Here is a 7,292-nt window from a genome sequence, read left to right as displayed (position 1 = left end):
TCAGTGGAGAGCCTGCTTCTGCCTCTCTCTCTGCCTGCCTCTCTGCCTACTTGTGCTTTCTCTCTGTGTGTCAAATAAATAAATAAAATCTTTAAAAAAAAAAAATATTAAAAAAAAAAAAAAGAAAAGAAAAAGAATCCCAGGATTTTCCCTCCTGTGTGTTTTCGTCTTGCTTCTTCGTGGTCCATGATGCCAGCTGAGGTTGTCAGTACAGTGAAAACAAACTGGCAGGATGGGAGCAGGTTATTCTGCCATTTTTCTAGATCTTTCAGTTGTACATCAAATCTGGGGCTGATGACTCCACACTTGTTTAACCTGCTTGTGAGGTTCACAACAATTTTCCCTGCTCTGTGATCATCAATGATTTCAAATTCACCAATGTAACCGTGCTTCATCATCACAGTGAGAAACCAGACGATGACTTTGGAGCATGGCCTAATAAGAACCTGGTGTTTGCCTCTCTTTTCAGCATCGTTAATGCTCTTGAGAGCATCTGCCAGGACACTCATGCACACCATTATGGCTGCACGGAAAGATGGTGGGAAGAGTGTCTTCCATTCTTTTTTCTGTCTTCTGTGGTTATGTTGAGCATTTTCCATAATTCCATTTTCTCTTCATTCTTAACACATCAGTTGTGCTTTTACTTTTATTTTTATTATTTTTACTTTTTTTTAGTGGTTGCCCTAGAGTTTGCCATGTACTCTTACAACTAACCCAAGTTCACCTTTAAATAACCCTGAATTGCTTATTGCTTCCTGGGCAGTGTGAGTGCCTTATGCAACAAAATAATCCTAATCCTCCCTCTTATCCCTTGAATCATCGCTGTCGTGCATTTCAGTTATACGTAAGCACATACAGGCACGTATGTATGGACACAAGGTATAGACATGAGCACACATAGTCGAAAACATTGTTGCTTTTATCTGTTAGGTCAATTAGGGAAAATTTTTATTTTACCCTCACTTATTCCCTCTTTGATGCTCTTCCTTTCTTTAATAGATCTGAGTTTCTGACCTACATCATTTTCCTTCTCTCTAAAGAACTTCTTTTAACATTTCTTGCAAGGCTGATCTGCTGGCAACAAATTCCCTCAGTTTTTGTTTGTCTGAGAAAGTCTTTATTTGTTCTTTACTTTTGAAGGATAATTTCTCAAGGTACAGAATTCTAGTTTGGTGGGGTTTTTTTCTTTCAACACTTTAAATATTTCATTTCACTCTCTTCTTGCTTGCATGATTTCTGAGGGCAAGATGGATGTGGTTTTTATCTTTGTTCCTCTGTAGGTAATGTGTTTTTTCCTCTAATTTCTTTCAGGCTTTTTTTTTTTTTTTTAATTTGTGATTTTCTGTCATGTGAAAATGATATATGAAATGTAGTTTTTTGGGCGTTTATCCTGCTTGGTGTTCTCTCAGCTTCCCCACTTAAATGAAGTGAGAATGCTTTGAACTTGGTGCCATTATTGCTCCCATAGTAAACTTGATCAGCAAGGCCAGGACAATGAGAGATTAAATCACAAAGCCAGCATGACGCTGGGCAAGCGTTTGCACTCAAGCAGTATTATTTATATTCTAAAGGCCCTATAGTTTATGCAGATTATTTCAAGCCACCTCACATTATTTTGAAAAAGTCATAGCATGCCTTATTATCAAATGAAAATAAAATGCTGACTTAGCCCCAGTTAACTCTTGAATAATAAATGTATTTCTAGAACATTTCTTCTCTCTCTGCTACTTCTAGTTACTCCATCTTTGCTTACTTTGTAGACACTATTTGAAAGTCACTCTGACTTTTAATGTTCTCATATATTCTTTTATAGTGGTGCCTTCTTTATATTTTTTTCTCAGGTCCTTTTTATTCTAAATGTTTGAGAGTAAAAAATCACTAGGGTACTTTAATTACAATTATTTGAATGAGCTGGTTTGATTTGCCTTTTTAATCTGTGTTCTCTCTGTATCCTGGCCCAGCTTCTGGAAGGTGCAAGGAACGGAGTGACTCACCACAGCATCTGCTATGTCATCAGGAAAGAGGGTCCCTGAGGGACAGAACCTAGACTGAGATTTGAAGTTTCTGGATTCTGACCTCTGCCGGCTCACTGGCTATCTCTACATGGGGCTACATTTTGACTGTGGTTTATAGGTAATCACCTAATTTCATGTTATTTGTAGCTTTTCCTTTCAAAAAACGGCAATAATTATCCTTTATCCCTCCACCTCCCCAGCAGGAAATGGCAAAGATTCATTATTATTAAAAACAAAGTGAAATTGTCCATCTGTCCAGAGGTGTTTGCCATATATATACAGAAAACAGTTCTCATGATTTCCTTGGCCTTTGTGGCTGTGCCTGTAGGATAAGTAAGTACTTTCTCAATGAAGGGGGCGTTTTGAAATTCCTTCCAAAGAAGTCTGGCATTCATTCTAAATTGACCTGGAGGCTGAGGAGCCCTGGAGTTGTTCCAGCTGCTTCAAACTCTGCCAGGTAAATATTTCCATGAACTAACAAGCTGTGGTAGACTGGTTATTCATGGACTTGGCTGTTACTGATGCATTGTTCTTGAGTTACTTTTGTGTTATATTTTTAGAATCCCTATAATTTTATAGGTCCTGATGCTTAATCTGAGTCAATATGTGTCCTTTTAGATGTAGAATACTAGAGCAGAGTGGAACAATCTACCTTTTAAGAAAGGACTTTACTGTAAATTTAATAAGATGTTTAGAGGAAGGTGTTTTGAGAGTGGCTAGGGACAATATCATGTGGGTCCCACGCTCTTTCTTTCCTTCTGCTCCAACCTCTAGTATGTTAAGTTTTTATCCTTAGGTTTGATGCTTCCTGGTCACCAAATGGTTGCCATACTGACAGCAAGTCTTCACAAGGCATTGTATGAGTGCAGAAGTAGGGGGTCTATCAAGATGGCAAGAGAAAGCTCTTCTCATATACCTGTCTCTTTTTATGCAGGAACAAAAATCTGTCCCCAGAGTACCTCTATCTCACATCTATTTGGGCAGAAGAGGGTCTCATACCCTCTCTGAGCAGCAAGGGTGCCTGCAAGAAGGAGTATTTTGCTTTTTCAATATCTACATTGGGAGGTGGGCAAGGAGAAGGGATGAGGAGTGACCAACCAAAGTGTTTGTCACCACTAACAAGTTCTTTTTCTTTCTCTCCCTTCTATTCTGCTCACAGAAGGCATTGCCTGCCAACAGCATAACACAATCTTGGGAATGAACTCTGACAAACTTACCATCATGACAGCTGATGCATCCCATCGAGGATGGAAGAATGGAGCTCCAAACTTTGTTACACTATTCTTGAAAGGTAATCAGCTTCTGTGCATGAGTGGATGGAACGGGTCTATTTACATTGCTTTCAAGTTTACCCAGTAAAGCACCATGACTTCTGCAAGCTGAGGAATCAAGGGGAAAGCTGCGTGAGTGTTGGTCTGTTTCTTACAACTGCCTTGTGAAGGCAGCATGCAGTCATTAATACTGCTGATTTTATAAATACTGGATGAACAGTTAAAGGGGAAGCAGTTCTAATTCTAGGAACTGGGTGTGAACAATTTTATTTCTAGGCTCTGAATGACCAAAGGTGCCTGGACTGTAAGTTTTCTGTTCACAACATGGTTGGCCTAGGTCCATTAATAGTTGGAATCCTCTGAAATAGATGGATCTCTCCTTTTAAATTATTTTTTTAATTTCCTAGAATTTATATTAAAATTTGTCTTTTTTGGGCTCTAAATAGTTGGAGAATGGCATGGGATGACCTTGTAGTAACGCAATGTGTAATACAACCAACTCTATGTACTATTTCTAGAAGAGTTTCCCATTGGCAGGAATATAGAAAACATCTACTGGCATCATTTTCATGGACATGTATCTTTGTTTTTATTGTATTCAGTAAGATGTGCAATTCAGCAGTTTACCTTGGAAGAGAAGTGAGATGAAGTTTGACTGTCTTTACAGTCAGACTTTATCACCAAGATGACAGGACCCCAAACCTTGAGTGTGGTCAGGTTGTTGTAATGATGTGTGAAGGTTACCAGCACATTGTTCTGAGCATGATCTCCTTGATCTGAAAACACAGGGAACAACTTGATATCGATAAAACCCAAAGAACTTTGGAAAACTTTGGTGTTTCTTGATTGATACTGTCTACTTGGGATGGATTTCGCTGAGAAGCCCTGATACTGTTGAAAGAAATAAAGGGTTTACTTTTTCTTGCAAAGAGTTTGGGGGCAGCCATTTCGGGGTACAGGGTGCTGCTCCAGGGTCAGGCTCATGTTGCCTTTCTGCTCTGCTGTCCTTCAAGCAGAACTGCTGAGCACCTTAGAATGAGGTCAGCATTCCAGAAACACAAAGAAAGACAAGGAAGGAGGGATAAATGACTCTATTGGGACTTGGGACATTCCCAGAAATCTTAGGAAATGTGCATCTTGTTGCCGTGAACCATGTCCCACAGCCACTGTTAGCTGCAAGGGAGTCTGGTGAGTAGAGTTTCTTAGCCAAACACACTGATGTTGCTGGAAAAGTGGACATTCTCTTAAGGAGGATGAAATAAGGAAGTGATCATTTTCTAAGCAACTAGCAACCTGTGCCACACCCGTCATCATTGGCAAACCATGGCGTCTGTGATTCTACCTGTCAGACGTTGCTTTCAATGTCTCTTGCCATCGTGAGTGCAGGTGAACGTGATCAGCTATCAAAAAAGAATTCACCATTTTCTTTTCTTTTGCAAGTAAGCAGTAGTAGCCTTCTCATTCGTGTTTGCTCTGTTTTCTAATTTATGTGCACAATTTTACATATATTTCTGTTTCTTGATGAGGAAGTGAAGGTTCATTGGGGTGATGAAATGAGTTCTGCAAAGGCCAAATTCATTCGATTGTTAGAGGGGTCTAGGACTCATCTCAGGACTGCTGTGCTCCCTGCACAGTCCCAGCACTCTAGCTTCCCCTTTGGAACCAGCCCCTCCAATGCTGACTAGACCTGGAGGTGTTTTGAGCCTCGGGCTGAGGAGTAGCTTCTGAGTCATCAGTGGCGCATTTTCTGCTGTGCCCAACCCAACCGTCTATCTGGGTCTGTAGGAACACTCTTTTTTTTTAAGATTTTATTTATTTATATGACAGAGAGAGGGAACACAAGCAGGGGATAGTGGGAGAGGGAGAAGGCAGGCTTCCTGTGGAGCAGGGAGCCCGATGTGGGGCTTGATCCCAGGACCCTGGGACCATGACCCGAGCCGAAGGCAAACGCTTAACGACTGAGCCACCCACGCGCCCCTGTAGGAACACTTTTATGGTGTCAGAGACAGCAGCGCAGCAATGTACTTAACAGAGCCAGAGAAATGCTGTAGCCCAGGCTGACCACATTACAAATCCCAGGCGCCCAAAGTGTAACATGCATTCCATGCTGATGGACCCAGTACCGAGTCAGACTTTTCCAACCATAATCCAAATTGGACCATTTTTTCCCTCCTTTTTCCCTCCTTATTCTTTCCTTCCACCCTCTCCCGACCCTATTTAAGTTTTGTCTTAGAAATCTTATTTGAATTTTCAAGTTAGCAAGACTTAAAGGAGTCACCTTTCCTAACTTCCCATCTGGGGGATCCCTAGAGGACCTTATCTGGGTTCTGCACGTAGACATCCAGAGATGAGGCACTCACGATCCCACACATCAGCCAGTTCTGAATAACGTGTCAGAAAGCTGTTGGCTTGTATTAGGCTGACCTTTCCTATTAGATTTTATAATCTCATACCAGTAGTGAAACTCCAACATCCCCTTTGACAAATGACAGAAAGGGCTATTGCATTACATGGCTAGGGCTTCCCTTTTGTAGAAGCTTTGTTGATTCAGAATTGACTGATAGTTCATGAGTCTCTTTGAGGAAATTGGAGGGAAAGTATATATGAAGAGCAGCAACAATTCTGGGTAATAGCTGAGAAATGTGATGGCTGTGAAGGAGAAAGAAACAGAACAGTGTTATTTGTCATTCTGACTGTCACCTTTGCAAGTAAAATGTTGAGGGGTGCCTGGGTGGCTCAGTCAGTTAAGTGTCCGGCTCTTGGTTTTGGCTCAGGTCATGATCTTGGGGTCCTGAGATCGAGCCATGCATCAGCTTCAGTGTGGAGTCTGCTTGTCCCTCTCCCTCTGTTTCTCTCTCTCTCTCTAATAAATAAAATCTTAAAAAAAAAAAAAAGCAAAATGTTAAGGTTATGTCCTTGCAAGAATCCTGGATCTTCTCCATTTTCCACAAGACTATAAAACAGGTTTATCTTCTTCCTCCTTGTGTCCCTCCCTCCATGTCTCTTTTTCTCTCTCTCTCCCTCTTCTCCTCCCTTTCTTTCCTTCTTTCTAAGGCTTATAACTATGAGTAGTTTATGGAGAGGTTAATCCATCTGATTTGGCATGACAAGAGAAGGCATCATGTATGAGGTGAGGCTTGAATTACTCTTGCAGGATGAGTATTTCAGTGTTTGGTCAGATGGGAGGGGAAAGATTGAATAAAGGCAGATGGACAATTGCAATAATTTTCTATTGAGTCTGCTGGAGTGACTCAGTCATGATTATTCAGGCTACTATTTCATAAATATGCAGCCCACAGACAACCATTACTGTTCACACTTCCTTGTCCTTTACTATGGGGAGGGCAAAGCATTTACTAACACACTGATGCAGAGTTAAAGTTGAATACTCAGTGATTCTCAGCATTTTCCCCCAGAGACAGACATTACAGATGACCTTCCCAAGCAAGATGCTCTGAAGGAGGTACCTTGCCCATTCTGGTCAAGCTACTGGTATCCTCTTCTCTCTTAAAAACAATACAGAGAAGAGGGGAATTATGAGGGAAAACAAATATAGGTATGATATTTGTTATTTAAGAATTGTCACAAGGGATTTTAACTAACCACGTAGATGATGGTAGTTGAGGATTATCAGAAAGTTGAAGGCCATGATAGCGTTCATCCAAGTCTGTTTATCCAGAGTTGACTACGGTAAGGGAGTTAGCTACTGCTGCATTCCTTCTGCTAGAGACTCACAAGGATTTAAAAGGACAGTGGGTTTTAGATGTCCATCGACAGATGACTGGATAAAGAAGATGTGGTATATATATACAATGGAATATTATGCAGCCATCAAACGGAATGAGATCTTGCCATTTGCAACGACGTGGATGGAACTGGAGGGTATTATGTTGAGTGAAATAAGTCAAACAGAGAAAGACATGTATCATATGATCTCATTGATAGGAGGAATTCTTAATCGCAGGAAACAAACTGAGTGTTGTTGGAGTGGGGGGTGGGGTGGGAG

General features: G+C 40.9%; 1 pseudogene; it reads right to left on the bottom strand.

Annotated features, from left to right (window-relative positions):
• Positions 1-107: 107 nt before the first annotated feature.
• Positions 108-529, bottom strand: LOC115939756 (small ribosomal subunit protein uS8 pseudogene; annotated as a pseudogene).
• Between the last annotated feature and the right edge of the window lie 6,763 nt (positions 530-7,292).

Source organism: Leptonychotes weddellii, unplaced genomic scaffold, assembly GCF_054177405.1.
Source record: "Leptonychotes weddellii isolate Sample4059 unplaced genomic scaffold, ASM5417740v2 HiC_scaffold_10669, whole genome shotgun sequence".
NCBI classification, from domain to species: domain Eukaryota; kingdom Metazoa; phylum Chordata; class Mammalia; order Carnivora; family Phocidae; genus Leptonychotes; species Leptonychotes weddellii.
Note: the sequence above shows the minus strand (reverse complement) of the source record. Positions and strands in the feature narration are given on the sequence as shown.